We start from the raw sequence: 22,907 nt of genomic DNA, 5'->3' as shown, positions 1-22,907 counted from the left end.
TTATTTCCATATTTATAATCGTTCCAGAAATATTTTATTTGCATTAAATTTCCTATCTTCTCAACTAATATTATTTATTAAACACTTTGCGCTCACCATTTTTCACGCTAAAGTTCATTAAATCACTTTTTTGAATCAGATAATCCAAATCCTTGACTTCAATTTTTTCTTCGTCATTTCTACGTTCATCGATCCTTTTCTTTTCATTTATTTGCTCCTATATTATATTTAAAATTAAGTTGAATTTAAAACATAACAATCTATATACACTTAAAAACAAGTTCTTCAATATTTTTAGAGAATTTAAAACTAAAATCATAAGGTGAAACAAATTATTGGGTAATATTAAAATTATTTTGATTGAAATCATTTTATATATATATATAATAAATTAGTAAAAATAATAAACTAATAAATATAATGATAAAATAAATAATAAAAATGAACAAAAATACACCTAAATAATTTTTTAAAATACAATTTTTTTTAATTTTTTAATAAACAAATATATTTTTAAATTTAAAAAAAATTAAAAAGAATATTTTTCTTTGACAATATAAAAATGCAGAAATTTTATTGATTTTAAATCAAAAGCAAGCAAAATGTGTTCGTTTTCAATTGATATGGATTGAAATAGAATTTACTGGTCAAAAAATATAATAGAATAACCTTCTTCGTTTTTCCAGCAAATAAATCTTTTTTCGATGTGTTACCAAAACCTCCTTCCTTAATATCAGTACCAAACTTTACATTCGGAATGAAATTATCCAATAGTATTTTTTCCAAATCTGATAATTTTTTTGTTTTGCGTTCTCCTTTTTCCTCTTGATCATTTATAGCATCTACTTTTTGGGTGGTGTAGATTTTCCAATCATTCCATGACTATTTTTTATAAATCATTAATGCAAATTGAAAATTTTTTATAAATCAATGATAATTAAATGCATTTATTATTTTCCTAATTAATAACACTTTCTAAATCAATTAATTTAAAAAATCGAATAAAATAAGAAAATAAATAAATGATGATAATTATAATAAAGATTAGATTTTTTAAAAATAATCAAATCAAAAGAAATATACATAGTAAAATTATAGAAAATATAAAATTATAAATTATTTAGTAATTTTTATATTAATGAGTTTAAAAATTTAGCATTTAGAAATGTCATTCCTTTAATTCAGCTTGTTTAAAATTGAAAAACGAGTTGAAAAAATTTATAATTTTTTCTTTTGTTTATTCCGATTTTAAATATATAGCAAAACTAAAAATAACAGACTATTTAAAAATTGTGAATTTAATTTAAAACTAGCGATGTATTTCTCGCACGCTAACGCACGCTCGGTTAAAATTGTACTTATTGTTGTTTACTTATTGTAGTTTATGTATATTATATATATAATTTATATTTTAAATTAATATCTTATTAATATTGTATAAAATTTATCTTAATTTTGATCAGTTTCATTGAAGGATGAAATGACAATTGTTAAATATTAGATTTTTTTTATTATAATTATGACAACAATATTAATTATATTATATTATAATATATTTTTTTTATCTTAAATTATATTATATTATATTATATTGATGTAAATTGTCCCACAAACACATGTAGATTTTGTAAATTTTTGAGAAAAATATTCGTAATAAATCGAAATACTTTTTAAAATATCGGTTTTTATTTTTATTATCTATAGTAAACCGTTATAAAGAGATTCTTGTTTGATTTTACATATATTACTAGATCTCCGGAATAATGATGTATTTGAATTAAATAATGATGTTGTTAAACGAATGACAGGTGAACCTAGAGAATATTTAAGTAAAGATTCATCTGAAGAAGATGAAAAGTGTGACACAATAACTAACTTAATACCAATTGAAGTATTAAATAGTTTAACTCCAAATGGACTTCCTCCTCACAAATTAATATTAAAGATTGGTGCAATTGTGATACTTTTAAGGAATATTAATTTAGAAAGAGGTCTTTGTAATGGAACAAGACTAAAAGTTATTAAAATGGGTAGTTTTTCTATTCATGCACAAGTAATAACGCGAAATTATAAAAATGAGATTGTAATTTTGCCACGAATTACATCACTCATATAAAACTAAATTATAAAAAATTAATTTAAAAATTAATAAGAAATAAAACAACTTACGAAAATTGCAGAATGGATGCCATAAATAAGTTAAAACATATTATAACTTTACATTATTGTAAATGAAAATTAAGTATTAAAAATAAAAAAATCAATATTTTTCTAAGTCCCTAATTTTTTTGGACTTATAAAAAAAAAATAGTTTGTAAGATTTTCTAACAGCATATATGCAAAGTATTTTGATTTATTTGAAAATAATTGAAAATAGATTTTTCAAGGACAGTGTCGAGGTCACGGGGTCGGTGTCGTTTTTCGAAATTTGTTAACTTAATATAATAGAAGATGTTTCGTTTTAAATTAAGAAATGTTAAAATTATTAAGTTAAAAAAATTTGATTTTAATGACACTTACAATAAGACACAATATTATAGGTTACTAACTAAAAATTGAAAAAACTACAATAAATAATAAAAAATAATAATAAAAAATTGAAAAAATCAAAAAATTCTTAAAAAATTGCAAAATAACCCTTTTTCGGGTTAAAATTGAAAAAAGATGTTACATAAAAATAGTTTGTAAGATTTTCTAACAGCATATATGCAAAGTATTTTGATTTATTTGAAAATAATTGAAAATAGATTTTTCAAGGACGGTGTCGAGGTCACGGGGTCGGTGTCGTTTTTCGAAATTTGTTAACTTAATATAATAGAAGATGTTTCGTTTTAAATTAAGAAATGTTAAAATTATTAAGTTAAAAACATTTGATTTTAATGACACTTAAAATAAGACACAATATTATAGGTTACTAACTAAAAATTGAAAAAACTACAATAAATAATAAAAAATAATAATAAAAAATTGAAAAAATCAAAAAATTCTTAAAAAATTGAAAATAACCCTTTTTCGGGTTAAAATTGCAAAAAGATGTTACATAAAAATAGTTTGTAAGATTTTCTAACAGCATATATGCAAAGTATTTTGATTTATTTGAAAATAATTGAAAATAGATTTTTCAAGGACGGTGTCGAGGTCACGGGGTCGGTGTCGTTTTTCGAAATTTGTTAACTTAATATAATAGAAGATGTTTCATTTTAAATTAAGAAATGATAAAATTATTAAGTTAAAAACATTTGATTTTAATGACACTTAAAATTAGACACAATATCATAGGTTACTAACTAAAAATTGAAAAAACAACAATAAATAATAAAAAATAATAATAAAAAATTGAAAAAATCAAAAAATTCTAAAAAAATTGCAAAATAACCCTTTTTCGGGTTAAAATTGCAAAATAACCCTTTTTCGGGTTAAAATTGAAAAAAGATGTTACATAAAAATAGTTTGTAAGATTTTCTAACAGCATATATGCAAAGTATTTTGATTTATTTGGAAATAATTGAAAATAAATTTTTCAAGGACGGTGTCGAGGTCACGGGGTCAGTGTCGTTTTTCAAAATTTGTTAACTTAATATAATAGAAGATGTTTCGTTTTAAATTAAGAAATGTTAAAATTATTAAGTTAAAAACATTTGATTTTAATGACACTTAAAATTAGACACAATATTATAGGTTACTAACTAAAAATTGAAAAAACTACAATAAATAATAAAAAATAATAATAAAAAATTGAAAAAATCAAAAAATTCTTAAAAAATTGCAAAATAACCCTTTTTCGGGTTAAAATTGCAAAAAGATGTTACATAAAAATAGTTTGTAAGATTTTCTAACAGCATATATGCAAAGTATTTTGATTTATTTGAAAATAATTGAAAATAGATTTTTCAAGGACGGTGTCGAGGTCACGGGGTCGGTGTCGTTTTTCGAAATTTGTTAACTTAATATAATAGAAGATGTTTCATTTTAAATTAAGAAATGATAAAATTATTAAGTTAAAAACATTTGATTTTAATGACACTTAAAATTAGACACAATATCATAGGTTACTAACTAAAAATTGAAAAAACAACAATAAATAATAAAAAATAATAATAAAAAATTGAAAAAATCAAAAAATTCTAAAAAAATTGCAAAATAACCCTTTTTCGGGTTAAAATTGCAAAATAACCCTTTTTCGGGTTAAAATTGAAAAAAGATGTTACATAAAAATAGTTTGTAAGATTTTCTAACAGCATATATGCAAAGTATTTTGATTTATTTGGAAATAATTGAAAATAAATTTTTCAAGGACGGTGTCGAGGTCACGGGGTCGGTGTCGTTTTTCAAAATTTGTTAACTTAATATAATAGAAGATGTTTCGTTTTAAATTAAGAAATGTTAAAATTATTAAGTTAAAAACATTTGATTTTAATGACACTTAAAATTAGACACAATATTATAGGTTACTAACTAAAAATTGAAAAAACTACAATAAATAATAAAAAATAATAATAAAAAATTGAAAAAATCAAAAAATTCTTAAAAAATTGCAAAATAACCCTTTTTCGGGTTAAAATTGCAAAAAGATGTTACATAAAAATAGTTTGTAAGATTTTCTAACAGCATATATGCAAAGTATTTTGATTTATTTGAAAATAATTGAAAATAGATTTTTCAAGGACGGTGTCGAGGTCACGGGGTCGGTGTCGTTTTTCGAAATTTGTTAACTTAATATAATAGAAGATGTTTCGTTTTAAATTAAGAAATGTTAAAATTATTAAGTTAAAAACATTTGATTTTAATGACACTTAAAATTAAACACAATATTATAGGTTACTAACTAAAATTTGAAAAAACAACAATAAATAATAAAAAATTGAAAAAATTAAAAAATTCTTAAAAAATTGCAAAATAACCCTTTTTCGGGTTAAAATTGCAAAAAGATGTTACATAAAAATAGTTTGTAAGATTTTCTAACAGCATATATGCAAAGTATTTTGATTTATTTGAAAATAATTGAAAATAGATTTTTCAAGGACGGTGTCGAGGTCACGGGGTCGGTGTCGTTTTTCGAAATTTGTTAACTTAATATAATAGAAGATGTTTCGTTTTAAATTAAGAAATGTTAAAATTATTAAGTTAAAAACATTTGATTTTAATGACACTTAAAATAAGACACAATATTATAGGTTACTAACTAAAAATTGAAAAAACTACAATAAATAATAAAAAATAATAATAAAAAATTGAAAAAATCAAAAAATTCTTAAAAAATTGAAAATAACCCTTTTTCGGGTTAAAATTGCAAAAAGATGTTACATAAAAATAGTTTGTAAGATTTTCTAACAGCATATATGCAAAGTATTTTGATTTATTTGGAAATAATTGAAAATAAATTTTTCAAGGACGGTGTCAAGGTCACGGGGTCGGTGTCGTTTTTCGAAATTTGTTAACTTAATATAATAGAAGATGTTTCGTTTTAAATTAAGAAATGTTAAAATTATTAAGTTAAAAACATTTGATTTTAATGACACTTAAAATTAGACACAATATTATAGGTTACTAACTAAAAATTGAAAAAACTACAATAAATAATAAAAAATAATAATAAAAAATTGAAAAAATCAAAAAATTCTTAAAAAATTGCAAAATAACCCTTTTTCGGGTTAAAATTGCAAAAAGATGTTACATAAAAATAGTTTGTAAGATTTTCTAACAGCATATATGCAAAGTATTTTGATTTATTTGAAAATAATTGAAAATAGATTTTTCAAGGACGGTGTCGAGGTCACGGGGTCGGTGTCGTTTTTCGAAATTTGTTAACTTAATATAATAGAAGATGTTTCGTTTTAAATTAAGAAATGTTAAAATTATTAAGTTAAAAACATTTGATTTTAATGACACTTAAAATTAAATACAATATTATAGGTTACTAACTAAAATTTGAAAAAACAACAATAAATAATAAAAAATTGAAAAAATTAAAAAATTCTTTAAAAATTGCAAAATAACCCTTTTTCGGGTTAAAATTGCAAAAAGATGTTACATAAAAATAGTTTGTAAGATTTTCTAACAGCATATATGCAAAGTATTTTGATTTATTTGAAAATAATTGAAAATAGATTTTTCAAGGACGGTGTCGAGGTCACGGGGTCGGTGTCGTTTTTCGAAATTTGTTAACTTAATATAATAGAAGATGTTTCGTTTTAAATTAAGAAATGTTAAAATTATTAAGTTAAAAACATTTGATTTTAATGACACCTAAAAGAAGACACAATATTATAGGTTACTAACTAAAAATTGAAAAAACTACAATAAATAATAAAAAATAATAATAAAAAATTGAAAAAATCAAAAAATTCTTAAAAAATTGCAAAATAACCCTTTTTCGGGTTAAAATTGCAAAAAGATGTTACATAAAAATAGTTTGTAAGATTTTCTAACAGCATATATGCAAAGTATTTTGATTTATTTGAAAATAATTGAAAATAGATTTTTCAAGGACGGTGTCGAGGTCACGGGGTCGGTGTCGTTTTTCGAAATTTGTTAACTTAATATAATAGAAGATGTTTCATTTTAAATTAAGAAATGATAAAATTATTAAGTTAAAAACATTTGATTTTAATGACACTTAAAATTAGACACAATATCATAGGTTACTAACTAAAAATTGAAAAAACAACAATAAATAATAAAAAATAATAATAAAAAATTGAAAAAATCAAAAAATTCTAAAAAAATTGCAAAATAACCCTTTTTCGGGTTAAAATTGCAAAATAACCCTTTTTCGGGTTAAAATTGAAAAAAGATGTTACATAAAAATAGTTTGTAAGATTTTCTAACAGCATATATGCAAAGTATTTTGATTTATTTGGAAATAATTGAAAATAAATTTTTCAAGGACGGTGTCGAGGTCACGGGGTCGGTGTCGTTTTTCGAAATTTGTTAACTTAATATAATAGAAGATGTTTCGTTTTAAATTAAGAAATGTTAAAATTATTAAGTTAAAAACATTTGATTTTAATGACACTTAAAATTAGACACAATATTATAGGTTACTAACTAAAAATTGAAAAAACTACAATAAATAATAAAAAATAATAATAAAAAATTGAAAAAATCAAAAAATTCTTAAAAAATTGCAAAATAACCCTTTTTCGGGTTAAAATTGCAAAAAGATGTTACATAAAAATAGTTTGTAAGATTTTCTAACAGCATATATGCAAAGTATTTTGATTTATTTGAAAATAATTGAAAATAGATTTTTCAAGGACGGTGTCGAGGTCACGGGGTCGGTGTCGTTTTTCGAAATTTGTTAACTTAATATAATAGAAGATGTTTCGTTTTAAATTAAGAAATGTTAAAATTATTAAGTTAAAAACATTTGATTTTAATGACACTTAAAATAAGACACAATATTATAGGTTACTAACTAAAAATTGAAAAAACTACAATAAATAATAAAAAATAATAATAAAAAATTGAAAAAATCAAAAAATTCTTAAAAAATTGAAAATAACCCTTTTTCGGGTTAAAATTGCAAAAAGATGTTACATAAAAATAGTTTGTAAGATTTTCTAACAGCATATATGCAAAGTATTTTGATTTATTTGAAAATAATTGAAAATAGATTTTTCAAGGACGGTGTCGAGGTCACGGGGTCGGTGTCGTTTTTCGAAATTTGTTAACTTAATATAATAGAAGATGTTTCGTTTTAAATTAAGAAATGTTAAAATTATTAAGTTAAAAACATTTGATTTTAATGACACTTAAAATTAGACACAATATTATAGGTTACTAACTAAAAATTGAAAAAACTACAATAAATAATAAAAAATAATAATAAAAAATTGAAAAAATCAAAAAATTCTTAAAAAATTGCAAAATAACCCTTTTTCGGGTTAAAATTGCAAAAAGATGTTACATAAAAATAGTTTGTAAGATTTTCTAACAGCATATATGCAAAGTATTTTGATTTATTTGAAAATAATTGAAAATAGATTTTTCAAGGACGGTGTCGAGGTCACGGGGTCGGTGTCGTTTTTCGAAATTTGTTAACTTAATATAATAGAAGATGTTTCGTTTTAAATTAAGAAATGTTAAAATTATTAAGTTAAAAACATTTGATTTTAATGACACTTAAAATAAGACACAATATTATAGGTTACTAACTAAAATTTGAAAAAACAACAATAAATAATAAAAAATTGAAAAAATTAAAAAATTCTTAAAAAATTGCAAAATAACCCTTTTTCGGGTTAAAATTGCAAAAAGATGTTACATAAAAATAGTTTGTAAGATTTTCTAACAGCATATATGCAAAGTATTTTGATTTATTTGAAAATAATTGAAAATAGATTTTTCAAGGACGGTGTCGAGGTCACGGGGTCGGTGTCGTTTTTCGAAATTTGTTAACTTAATATAATAGAAGATGTTTCATTTTAAATTAAGAAATGATAAAATTATTAAGTTAAAAACATTTGATTTTAATGACACTTAAAATTAGACACAATATTATAGGTTACTAACTAAAAATTGAAAAAACTACAATAAATAATAAAAAATAATAATAAAAAATTGAAAAAATCAAAAAATTCTTAAAAAATTGCAAAATAACCCTTTTTCGGGTTAAAATTGCAAAAAGATGTTACATAAAAATAGTTTGTAAGATTTTCTAACAGCATATATGCAAAGTATTTTGATTTATTTGAAAATAATTGAAAATAGATTTTTCAAGGACGGTGTCGAGGTCACGGGGTCGGTGTCGTTTTTCGAAATTTGTTAACTTAATATAATAGAAGATGTTTCGTTTTAAATTAAGAAATGTTAAAATTATTAAGTTAAAAACATTTGATTTTAATGACACTTAAAATAAGACACAATATTATAGGTTACTAACTAAAAATTGAAAAAACTACAATAAATAATAAAAAATAATAATAAAAAATTGAAAAAATCAAAAAATTCTTAAAAAATTGAAAATAACCCTTTTTCGGGTTAAAATTGCAAAAAGATGTTACATAAAAATAGTTTGTAAGATTTTCTAACAGCATATATGCAAAGTATTTTGATTTATTTGAAAATAATTGAAAATAGATTTTTCAAGGACGGTGTCGAGGTCACGGGGTCGGTGTCGTTTTTCGAAATTTGTTAACTTAATATAATAGAAGATGTTTCGTTTTAAATTAAGAAATGTTAAAATTATTAAGTTAAAAACATTTGATTTTAATGACACTTAAAATTAGACACAATATTATAGGTTACTAACTAAAATTTGAAAAAACAACAATAAATAATAAAAAATTGAAAAAATTAAAAAATTCTTAAAAAATTGCAAAATAACCCTTTTTCGGGTTAAAATTGCAAAAAGATGTTACATAAAAATAGTTTGTAAGATTTTCTAACAGCATATATGCAAAGTATTTTGATTTATTTGAAAATAATTGAAAATAGATTTTTCAAGGACGGTGTCGAGGTCACGGGGTCGGTGTCGTTTTTCGAAATTTGTTAACTTAATATAATAGAAGATGTTTCGTTTTAAATTAAGAAATGTTAAAATTATTAAGTTAAAAACATTTGATTTTAATGACACTTAAAATAAGACACAATATTATAGGTTACTAACTAAAAATTGAAAAAACTACAATAAATAATAAAAAATAATAATAAAAAATTGAAAAAATCAAAAAATTCTTAAAAAATTGAAAATAACCCTTTTTCGGGTTAAAATTGCAAAAAGATGTTACATAAAAATAGTTTGTAAGATTTTCTAACAGCATATATGCAAAGTATTTTGATTTATTTGAAAATAATTGAAAATAGATTTTTCAAGGACGGTGTCGAGGTCACGGGGTCGGTGTCGTTTTTCGAAATTTGTTAACTTAATATAATAGAAGATGTTTCGTTTTAAATTAAGAAATGTTAAAATTATTAAGTTAAAAACATTTGATTTTAATGACACTTAAAATAAGACACAATATTATAGGTTACTAACTAAAAATTGAAAAAACAACAATAAATAATAAAAAATAATAATAAAAAATTGAAAAAATCAAAAAATTCTTAAAAAATTGCAAAATAACCCTTTTTCGGGTTAAAATTGAAAAAAGATGTTACATAAAAATAGTTTGTAAGATTTTCTAACAGCATATATGCAAAGTATTTTGATTTATTTGGAAATAATTGAAAATAGATTTTTCAAGGACGGTGTCGAGGTCACGGGGTCGGTGTCGTTTTTCGAAATTTGTTAACTTAATATAATAGAAGATGTTTCGTTTTAAATTAAGAAATGTTAAAATTATTAAGTTAAAAACATTTGATTTTAATGACACTTAAAATTAGACACAATATTATAGGTTACTAACTAAAATTTGAAAAAACAACAATAAATAATAAAAAATTGAAAAAATTAAAAAATTCTTAAAAAATTGCAAAATAACCCATTTTCGGGTTAAAATTGCAAAAAGATGTTACATAAAAATAGTTTGTAAGATTTTCTAACAGCATATATGCAAAGTATTTTGATTTATTTGAAAATAATTGAAAATAGATTTTTCAAGGACGGTGTCGAGGTCACGGGGTCGGTGTCGTTTTTCGAAATTTGTTAACTTAATATAATAGAAGATGTTTCGTTTTAAATTAAGAAATGTTAAAATTATTAAGTTAAAAACATTTGATTTTAATGACACTTAAAATAAGACACAATATTATAGGTTACTAACTAAAAATTGAAAAAACTACAATAAATAATAAAAAATAATAATAAAAAATTGAAAAAATCAAAAAATTCTTAAAAAATTGAAAATAACCCTTTTTCGGGTTAAAATTGCAAAAAGATGTTACATAAAAATAGTTTGTAAGATTTTCTAACAGCATATATGCAAAGTATTTTGATTTATTTGAAAATAATTGAAAATAGATTTTTCAAGGACGGTGTCGAGGTCACGGGGTCGGTGTCGTTTTTCGAAATTTGTTAACTTAATATAATAGAAGATGTTTCGTTTTAAATTAAGAAATGTTAAAATTATTAAGTTAAAAACATTTGATTTTAATGACACTTAAAATTAGACACAATATTATAGGTTACTAACTAAAAATTGAAAAAACTACAATAAATAATAAAAAATAATAATAAAAAATTGAAAAAATCAAAAAATTCTTAAAAAATTGCAAAATAACCCTTTTTCGGGTTAAAATTGCAAAAAGATGTTACATAAAAATAGTTTGTAAGATTTTCTAACAGCATATATGCAAAGTATTTTGATTTATTTGAAAATAATTGAAAATAGATTTTTCAAGGACGGTGTCGAGGTCACGGGGTCGGTGTCGTTTTTCGAAATTTGTTAACTTAATATAATAGAAGATGTTTCGTTTTAAATTAAGAAATGTTAAAATTATTAAGTTAAAAACATTTGATTTTAATGACACTTAAAATTAGACACAATATTATAGGTTACTAACTAAAAATTGAAAAAACTACAATAAATAATAAAAAATAATAATAAAAAATTGAAAAAATCAAAAAATTCTTAAAAAATTGCAAAATAACCCTTTTTCGGGTTAAAATTGCAAAAAGATGTTACATAAAAATAGTTTGTAAGATTTTCTAACAGCATATATGCAAAGTATTTTGATTTATTTGAAAATAATTGAAAATAGATTTTTCAAGGACGGTGTCGAGGTCACGGGGTCGGTGTCGTTTTTCGAAATTTGTTAACTTAATATAATAGAAGATGTTTCGTTTTAAATTAAGAAATGTTAAAATTATTAAGTTAAAAACATTTGATTTTAATGACACTTAAAATTAGACACAATATTATAGGTTACTAACTAAAATTTGAAAAAACAACAATAAATAATAAAAAATTGAAAAAATTAAAAAATTCTTAAAAAATTGCAAAATAACCCTTTTTCGGGTTAAAATTGCAAAAAGATGTTACATAAAAATAGTTTGTAAGATTTTCTAACAGCATATATGCAAAGTATTTTGATTTATTTGAAAATAATTGAAAATAGATTTTTCAAGGACGGTGTCGAGGTCACGGGGTCGGTGTCGTTTTTCGAAATTTGTTAACTTAATATAATAGAAGATGTTTCGTTTTAAATTAAGAAATGTTAAAATTATTAAGTTAAAAACATTTGATTTTAATGACACTTAAAATAAGACACAATATTATAGGTTACTAACTAAAAATTGAAAAAACTACAATAAATAATAAAAAATAATAATAAAAAATTGAAAAAATCAAAAAATTCTTAAAAAATTGAAAATAACCCTTTTTCGGGTTAAAATTGCAAAAAGATGTTACATAAAAATAGTTTGTAAGATTTTCTAACAGCATATATGCAAAGTATTTTGATTTATTTGAAAATAATTGAAAATAGATTTTTCAAGGACGGTGTCGAGGTCACGGGGTCGGTGTCGTTTTTCGAAATTTGTTAACTTAATATAATAGAAGATGTTTCGTTTTAAATTAAGAAATGTTAAAATTATTAAGTTAAAAACATTTGATTTTAATGACACTTAAAATTAGACACAATATTATAGGTTACTAACTAAAATTTGAAAAAACAACAATAAATAATAAAAAATTGAAAAAATTAAAAAATTCTTAAAAAATTGCAAAATAACCCTTTTTCGGGTTAAAATTGCAAAAAGATGTTACATAAAAATAGTTTGTAAGATTTTCTAACAGCATATATGCAAAGTATTTTGATTTATTTGAAAATAATTGAAAATAGATTTTTCAAGGACGGTGTCGAGGTCACGGGGTCGGTGTCGTTTTTCGAAATTTGTTAACTTAATATAATAGAAGATGTTTCGTTTTAAATTAAGAAATGTTAAAATTATTAAGTTAAAAACATTTGATTTTAATGACACTTAAAATTAAACACAATATTATAGGTTACTAACTAAAATTTGAAAAAACAACAATAAATAATAAAAAATTGAAAAAATTAAAAAATTCTTAAAAAATTGCAAAATAACCCTTTTTCGGGTTAAAATTGCAAAAAGATGTTACATAAAAATAGTTTGTAAGATTTTCTAACAGCATATATGCAAAGTATTTTGATTTATTTGAAAATAATTGAAAATAGATTTTTCAAGGACGGTGTCGAGGTCACGGGGTCGGTGTCGTTTTTCGAAATTTGTTAACTTAATATAATAGAAGATGTTTCGTTTTAAATTAAGAAATGTTAAAATTATTAAGTTAAAAACATTTGATTTTAATGACACTTAAAATAAGACACAATATTATAGGTTACTAACTAAAAATTGAAAAAACTACAATAAATAATAAAAAATAATAATAAAAAATTGAAAAAATCAAAAAATTCTTAAAAAATTGAAAATAACCCTTTTTCGGGTTAAAATTGCAAAAAGATGTTACATAAAAATAGTTTGTAAGATTTTCTAACAGCATATATGCAAAGTATTTTGATTTATTTGAAAATAATTGAAAATAGATTTTTCAAGGACGGTGTCGAGGTCACGGGGTCGGTGTCGTTTTTCGAAATTTGTTAACTTAATATAATAGAAGATGTTTCGTTTTAAATTAAGAAATGTTAAAATTATTAAGTTAAAAACATTTGATTTTAATGACACTTAAAATTAGACACAATATTATAGGTTACTAACTAAAAATTGAAAAAACTACAATAAATAATAAAAAATAATAATAAAAAATTGAAAAAATCAAAAAATTCTTAAAAAATTGCAAAATAACCCTTTTTCGGGTTAAAATTGCAAAAAGATGTTACATAAAAATAGTTTGTAAGATTTTCTAACAGCATATATGCAAAGTATTTTGATTTATTTGAAAATAATTGAAAATAGATTTTTCAAGGACGGTGTCGAGGTCACGGGGTCGGTGTCGTTTTTCGAAATTTGTTAACTTAATATAATAGAAGATGTTTCGTTTTAAATTAAGAAATGTTAAAATTATTAAGTTAAAAACATTTGATTTTAATGACACTTAAAATAAGACACAATATTATAGGTTACTAACTAAAATTTGAAAAAACAACAATAAATAATAAAAAATTGAAAAAATTAAAAAATTCTTAAAAAATTGCAAAATAACCCTTTTTCGGGTTAAAATTGCAAAAAGATGTTACATAAAAATAGTTTGTAAGATTTTCTAACAGCATATATGCAAAGTATTTTGATTTATTTGAAAATAATTGAAAATAGATTTTTCAAGGACGGTGTCGAGGTCACGGGGTCGGTGTCGTTTTTCGAAATTTGTTAACTTAATATAATAGAAGATGTTTCGTTTTAAATTAAGAAATGTTAAAATTATTAAGTTAAAAACATTTGATTTTAATGACACTTAAAATAAGACACAATATTATAGGTTACTAACTAAAAATTGAAAAAACTACAATAAATAATAAAAAATAATAATAAAAAATTGAAAAAATCAAAAAATTCTTAAAAAATTGCAAAATAACCCTTTTTCGGGTTAAAATTGCAAAAAGATGTTACATAAAAATAGTTTGTAAGATTTTCTAACAGCATATATGCAAAGTATTTTGATTTATTTGAAAATAATTGAAAATAGATTTTTCAAGGACGGTGTCGAGGTCACGGGGTCGGTGTCGTTTTTCGAAATTTGTTAACTTAATATAATAGAAGATGTTTCGTTTTAAATTAAGAAATGTTAAAATTATTAAGTTAAAAACATTTGATTTTAATGACACTTAAAATTAGACACAATATTATAGGTTACTAACTAAAAATTGAAAAAACTACAATAAATAATAAAAAATAATAATAAAAAATTGAAAAAATTAAAAAATTCTTAAAAAATTGCAAAATAACCCTTTTTCGGGTTAAAATTGCAAAAAGATGTTACATAAAAATAGTTTGTAAGATTTTCTAACAGCATATATGCAAAGTATTTTGATTTATTTGAAAATAATTGAAAATAGATTTTTCAAGGACGGTGTCGAGGTCACGGGGTCGGTGTCGTTTTTCGAAATTTGTTAACTTAATATAATAGAAGATGTTTCGTTTTAAATTAAGAAATGTTAAAATTATTAAGTTAAAAACATTTGATTTTAATGACACTTAAAATTAGACACAATATTATAGGTTACTAACTAAAAATTGAAAAAACAACAATAAATAATAAAAAATAATAATAAAAAATTGAAAAAATCAAAAAATTCTTAAAAAATTGCAAAATAACCCTTTTTCGGGTTAAAATTGCAAAAAGATGTTACATAAAAATAGTTTGTAAGATTTTCTAACAGCATATATGCAAAGTATTTTGATTTATTTGAAAATAATTGAAAATAGATTTTTCAAGGACGGTGTCGAGGTCACGGGGTCGGTGTCGTTTTTCGAAATTTGTTAACTTAATATAATAGAAGATGTTTCGTTTTAAATTAAGAAATGTTAAAATTATTAAGTTAAAAACATTTGATTTTAATGACACTTAAAATTAGACACAATATTATAGGTTACTAACTAAAAATTGAAAAAACTACAATAAATAATAAAAAATAATAATAAAAAATTGAAAAAATCAAAAAATTCTTAAAAAATTGCAAAATAACCCTTTTTCGGGTTAAAATTGCAAAAAGATGTTACATAAAAATAGTTTGTAAGATTTTCTAACAGCATATATGCAAAGTATTTTGATTTATTTGAAAATAATTGAAAATAGATTTTTCAAGGACGGTGTCGAGGTCACGGGGTCGGTGTCGTTTTTCGAAATTTGTTAACTTAATATAATAGAAGATGTTTCGTTTTAAATTAAGAAATGTTAAAATTATTAAGTTAAAAACATTTGATTTTAATGACACTTAAAATAAGACACAATATTATAGGTTACTAACTAAAATTTGAAAAAACAACAATAAATAATAAAAAATTGAAAAAATTAAAAAATTCTTAAAAAATTGCAAAATAACCCTTTTTCGGGTTAAAATTGCAAAAAGATGTTACATAAAAATAGTTTGTAAGATTTTCTAACAGCATATATGCAAAGTATTTTGATTTATTTGAAAATAATTGAAAATAGATTTTTCAAGGACGGTGTCGAGGTCACGGGGTCGGTGTCGTTTTTCGAAATTTGTTAACTTAATATAATAGAAGATGTTTCGTTTTAAATTAAGAAATGTTAAAATTATTAAGTTAAAAACATTTGATTTTAATGACACTTAAAATTAGACACAATATTATAGGTTACTAACTAAAAATTGAAAAAACTACAATAAATAATAAAAAATAATAATAAAAAATTGAAAAAATCAAAAAATTCTTAAAAAATTGCAAAATAACCCTTTTTCGGGTTAAAATTGCAAAAAGATGTTACATAAAAATAGTTTGTAAGATTTTCTAACAGCATATATGCAAAGTATTTTGATTTATTTGAAAATAATTGAAAATAGATTTTTCAAGGACGGTGTCGAGGTCACGGGGTCGGTGTCGTTTTTCGAAATTTGTTAACTTAATATAATAGAAGATGTTTCGTTTTAAATTAAGAAATGTTAAAATTATTAAGTTAAAAACATTTGATTTTAATGACACTTAAAATTAGACACAATATTATAGGTTACTAACTAAAATTTGAAAAAACAACAATAAATAATAAAAAATTGAAAAAATTAAAAAATTCTTAAAAAATTGCAAAATAACCCTTTTTCGGGTTAAAATTGCAAAAAGATGTTACATAAAAATAGTTTGTAAGATTTTCTAACAGCATATATGCAAAGTATTTTGATTTATTTGAAAATAATTGAAAATAGATTTTTCAAGGACGGTGTCGAGGTCACGGGGTCGGTGTCGTTTTTCGAAATTTGTTAACTTAATATAATAGAAGATGTTTCGTTTTAAATTAAGAAATGTTAAAATTATTAAGTTAAAAACATTTGATTTTAATGACACTTAAAATTAGACACAATATTATAGGTTACTAACTAAAAATTGAAAAAACTACAATAAATAATAAAAAATAATAATAAAAAATTGAAAAAATCAAAAAATTCTTAAAAAATTGCAAAATAACCCTTTTTCGGGTTAAAATTGCAAATAGATGTTACATAAAAATAGTTTGTAAGATTTTCTAACAGCATATATGCAAAGTATTTTGATTTATTTGAAAATAATTGAAAATAGATTTTTCAAGGACGGTGTCGAGGTCACGGGGTCGGTGTCGTTTTTCGAAATTTGTTAACTTAATATAATAGAAGATGTTTCGTTTTAAATTAAGAAATGTTAAAATTATTAAGTTAAAAACATTTGATTTTAATGACACTTAAAATTAGACACAATATTATAGGTTACTAACTAAAATTTGAAAAAACAACAATAAATAATAAAAAATTGAAAAAATTAAAAAATTCTTAAAAAATTGCAAAATAACCCTTTTTCGGGTTAAAATTGCAAAAAGATGTTACATAAAAATAGTTTGTAAGATTTTCTAACAGCATATATGCAAAGTATTTTGATTTATTTGAAAATAATTGAAAATAGATTTTTCAAGGACGGTGTCGAGGTCACGGGGTCGGTGTCGTTTTTCGAAATTTGTTAACTTAATATAATAGAAGATGTTTCATTTTAAATTAAGAAATGATAAAATTATTAAGTTAAAAACATTTGATTTTAATGACACTTAAAATTAGACACAATATTATAGGTTACTAACTAAAAATTGAAAAAACAACAATAAATAATAAAAAATAATAATAAAAAATTGAAAAAATCAAAAAATTCTTAAAAAATTGCAAAATAACCCTTTTTCGGGTTAAAATTGAAAAAAGATGTTACATAAAAATAGTTTGTAAGATTTTCTAACAGCATATATGCAAAGTATTTTGATTTATTTGAAAATAATTGAAAATAGATTTTTCAAGGACGGTGTCGAGGTCACGGGGTCGGTGTCGTTTTTCGAAATTTGTTAACTTAATATAATAGAAGATGTTTCATTTTAAATTAAGAAATGATAAAATTATTAAGTTAAAAACATTTGATTTTAATGACACTTAAAATTAGACACAATATCATAGGTTACTAACTAAAAATTGAAAAAACAACAATAAATAATAAAAAATAATAATAAAAAATTGAAAAAATCAAAAAATTCTAAAAAAATTGCAAAATAACCCTTTTTCGGGTTAAAATTGCAAAAAGATGTTACATAAAAATAGTTTGTAAGATTTTCTAACAGCATATATGCAAAGTATTTTGATTTATTTGAAAATAATTGAAAATAGATTTTTCAAGGACGGTGTCGAGGTCACGGGGTCGGTGTCGTTTTTCGAAATTTGTTAACTTAATATAATAGAAGATGTTTCGTTTTAAATTAAGAAATGTTAAAATTATTAAGTTAAAAACATTTGATTTTAATGACACTTAAAATAAGACACAATATTATAGGTTACTAACTAAAATTTGAAAAAACAACAATAAATAATAAAAAATTGAAAAAATTAAAAAATTCTTAAAAAATTGCAAAATAACCCTTTTTCGGGTTAAAATTGCAAAAAGATGTTACATAAAAATAGTTTGTAAGATTTTCTAACAGCATATATGCAAAGTATTTTGATTTATTTGAAAATAATTGAAAATAGATTTTTCAAGGACGGTGTCGAGGTCACGGGGTCGGTGTCGTTTTTCGAAATTTGTTAACTTAATATAATAGAAGATGTTTCATTTTAAATTAAGAAATGATAAAATTATTAAGTTAAAAACATTTGATTTTAATGACACTTAAAATTAGACACAATATTATAGGTTACTAACTAAAAATTGAAAAAACAACAATAAATAATAAAAAATAATAATAAAAAATTGAAAAAATCAAAAAATTCTTAAAAAATTGCAAAATAACCCTTTTTCGGGTTATAATTGAAAAAAGATGTGACATAAAAATAGTTTGTAAGATTTTCTAACAGCATATATGCAAAGTATTTTGATTTATTTGAAAATAATTGAAAATAGATTTTTCAAGGACGGTGTCGAGGTCACGGGGTCGGTGTCGTTTTTCGAAATTTGTTAACTTAATATAATAGAAGATGTTTCATTTTAAATTAAGAAATGATAAAATTATTAAGTTAAAAACATTTGATTTTAATGACACTTAAAATTAGACACAATATCATAGGTTACTAACTAAAAATTGAAAAAACAACAATAAATAATAAAAAATAATAATAAAAAATTGAAAAAATCAAAAAATTCTAAAAAAATTGCAAAATAACCCTTTTTCGGGTTAAAAATGCAAAAAGATGTTACATAAAAATAGTTTGTAAGATTTTCTAACAGCATATATGCAAAGTATTTTGATTTATTTGAAAATAATTGAAAATAGATTTTTCAAGGACGGTGTCGAGGTCACGGGGTCGGTGTCGTTTTTCGAAATTTGTTAACTTAATATAATAGAAGATGTTTCGTTTTAAATTAAGAAATGTTAAAATTATTAAGTTAAAAACATTTGATTTTAATGACACTTAAAATTAGACACAATATTATAGGTTACTAACTAAAAATTGAAAAAACTACAATAAATAATAAAAAATAATAATAAAAAATTGAAAAAATCAAAAAATTCTTAAAAAATTGCAAAATAACCCTTTTTCGGGTTAAAATTGCAAAAAGATGTTACATAAAAATAGTTTGTAAGATTTTCTAACAGCATATATGCAAAGTATTTTGATTTATTTGAAAATAATTGAAAATAGATTTTTCAAGGACGGTGTCGAGGTCACGGGGTCGGTGTCGTTTTTCGAAATTTGTTAACTTAATATAATAGAAGATGTTTCGTTTTAAATTAAGAAATGTTAAAATTATTAAGTTAAAAACATTTGATTTTAATGACACTTAAAATAAGACACAATATTATAGGTTACTAACTAAAATTTGAAAAAACAACAATAAATAATAAAAAATTGAAAAAATTAAAAAATTCTTAAAAAATTGCAAAATAACCCTTTTTCGGGTTAAAATTGCAAAAAGATGTTACATAAAAATAGTTTGTAAGATTTTCTAACAGCATATATGCAAAGTATTTTGATTTATTTGAAAATAATTGAAAATAGATTTTTCAAGGACGGTGTCGAGGTCACGGGGTCGGTGTCGTTTTTCGAAATTTGTTAACTTAATATAATAGAAGATGTTTCATTTTAAATTAAGAAATGATAAAATTATTAAGTTAAAAACATTTGATTTTAATGACACTTAAAATTAGACACAATATTATAGGTTACTAACTAAAAATTGAAAAAACAACAATAAATAATAAAAAATAATAATAAAAAATTGAAAAAATCAAAAAATTCTTAAAAAATTGCAAAATAACCCTTTTTCGGGTTAAAATTGAAAAAAGATGTTACATAAAAATAGTTTGTAAGATTTTCTAACAGCATATATGCAAAGTATTTTGATTTATTTGGAAATAATTGAAAATAAATTTTTCAAGGACGGTGTCGAGGTCACGGGGTCGGTGTCGTTTTTCGAAATTTGTTAACTTAATATAATAGAAGATGTTTCGTTTTAAATTAAGAAATGTTAAAATTATTAAGTTAAAAACATTTGATTTTAATGACACTTAAAATTAGACACAATATTATAGGTTACTAACTAAAAATTGAAAAAACTACAATAAATAATAAAAAATAATAATAAAAAATTGAAAAAATCAAAAAATTCTTAAAAAATTGCAAAATAACCCTTTTTCGGGTTAAAATTGCAAAAAGATGTTACATAAAAATAGTTTGTAAGATTTTCTAACAGCATATATGCAAAGTATTTTGATTTATTTGAAAATAATTGAAAATAGATTTTTCAAGGACGGTGTCGAGGTCACGGGGTCGGTGTCGTTTTTCGAAATTTGTTAACTTAATATAATAGAAGATGTTTCGTTTTAAATTAAGAAATGTTAAAATTATTAAGTTAAAAACATTTGATTTTAATGACACTTAAAATTAGACACAATATTATAGGTTACTAACTAAAATTTGAAAAAACAACAATAAATAATAAAAAATTGAAAAAATTAAAAAATTCTTAAAAAATTGCAAAATAACCCTTTTTCGGGTTAAAATTGCAAAAAGATGTTACATAAAAATAGTTTGTAAGATTTTCTAACAGCATATATGCAAAGTATTTTGATTTATTTGAAAATAATTGAAAATAGATTTTTCAAGGACGGTGTCGAGGTCACGGGGTCGGTGTCGTTTTTCGAAATTTGTTAACTTAATATAATAGAAGATGTTTCGTTTTAAATTAAGAAATGTTAAAATTATTAAGTTAAAAACATTTGATTTTAATGACACTTAAAATAAGACACAATATTATAGGTTACTAACTAAAAATTGAAAAAACTACAATAAATAATAAAAAATAATAATAAAAAATTGAAAAAATCAAAAAATTCTTAAAAAATTGAAAATAACCCTTTTTCGGGTTAAAATTGCAAAAAGATGTTACATAAAAATAGTTTGTAAGATTTTCTAACAGCATATATGCAAAGTATTTTGATTTATTTGAAAATAATTGAAAATAGATTTTTCAAGGACGGTGTCGAGGTCACGGGGTCGGTGTCGTTTTTCGAAATTTGTTAACTTAATATAATAGAAGATGTTTCGTTTTAAATTAAGAAATGTTAAAATTATTAAATTAAAAACATTTGATTTTAATGACACTTAAAATTAGACACAATATTATAGGTTACTAACTAAAAATTGAAAAAACTACAATAAATAATAAAAAATAATAATAAAAAATTGAAAAAATCAAAAAATTCTTAAAAAATTGCAAAATAACCCTTTTTCGGGTTAAAATTGCAAAAAGATGTTACATAAAAATAGTTTGTAAGATTTTCTAACAGCATATATGCAAAGTATTTTGATTTATTTGAAAATAATTGAAAATAGATTTTTCAAGGACGGTGTCGAGGTCACGGGGTCGGTGTCGTTTTTCGAAATTTGTTAACTTAATATAATAGAAGATGTTTCGTTTTAAATTAAGAAATGTTAAAATTATTAAGTTAAAAACATTTGATTTTAATGACACTTAAAATTAGACACAATATTATAGGTTACTAACTAAAATTTGAAAAAACAACAATAAATAATAAAAAATTGAAAAAATTAAAAAATTCTTAAAAAATTGCAAAATAACCCTTTTTCGGGTTAAAATTGCAAAAAGATGTTACATAAAAATAGTTTGTAAGATTTTCTAACAGCATATATGCAAAGTATTTTGATTTATTTGAAAATAATTGAAAATAGATTTTTCAAGGACGGTGTCGAGGTCACGGGGTCGGTGTCGTTTTTCGAAATTTGTTAACTTAATATAATAGAAGATGTTTCATTTTAAATTAAGAAATGATAAAATTATTAAGTTAAAAACATTTGATTTTAATGACACTTAAAATTAGACACAATATTATAGGTTACTAACTAAAAATTGAAAAAACAACAATAAATAATAAAAAATAATAATAAAAAATTGAAAAAATCAAAAAATTCTTAAAAAATTGCAAAATAACCCTTTTTCGGGTTATAATTGAAAAAAGATGTGACATAAAAATAGTTTGTAAGATTTTCTAACAGCATATATGCAAAGTATTTTGATTTATTTGAAAATAATTGAAAATAGATTTTTCAAGGACGGTGTCGAGGTCACGGGGTCGGTGTCGTTTTTCGAAATTTGTTAACTTAATATAATAGAAGATGTTTCGTTTTAAATTAAGAAATGTTAAAATTATTAAGTTAAAAACATTTGATTTTAATGACACTTAAAATTAGACACAATATCATAGGTTACTAACTAAAAATTGAAAAAACAACAATAAATAATAAAAAATAATAATAAAAAATTGAAAAAATCAAAAAATTCTAAAAAAATTGCAAAATAACCCTTTTTCGGGTTAAAATTGCAAAATAACCCTTTTTCGGGTTAAAATTGA

General features: G+C 21.8%; 1 protein-coding gene and 1 long non-coding RNA gene across 2 annotated transcripts in view; one reads left to right on the top strand and one right to left on the bottom strand.

Annotated features, from left to right (window-relative positions):
- LOC127277674 (leucine-rich repeat LGI family member 3-like) overlaps window positions 1-22,907 on the bottom strand; it is a 380,758-nt gene that overhangs the window by 331,036 nt on the left and 26,815 nt on the right. The gene's annotated exons all lie outside the window — the stretch shown is intronic.
- LOC127277676 (uncharacterized) lies at window positions 2,325-22,050 on the top strand. The gene is made up of 3 exons (XR_007842390.1): window positions 2,325-2,399; window positions 14,572-14,712; window positions 21,664-22,050. It is a non-coding gene; the product is annotated as an uncharacterized LOC127277676 (long non-coding RNA).

This window comes from Leptopilina boulardi, unplaced genomic scaffold, assembly GCF_019393585.1.
Source record: "Leptopilina boulardi isolate dan_hultmark-lab unplaced genomic scaffold, ZJU_Lbou_2.1 LbouV2_173, whole genome shotgun sequence".
Taxonomy (NCBI): Eukaryota; Metazoa; Arthropoda; class Insecta; order Hymenoptera; family Figitidae; genus Leptopilina; species Leptopilina boulardi.
Note: the sequence above shows the minus strand (reverse complement) of the source record. Positions and strands in the feature narration are given on the sequence as shown.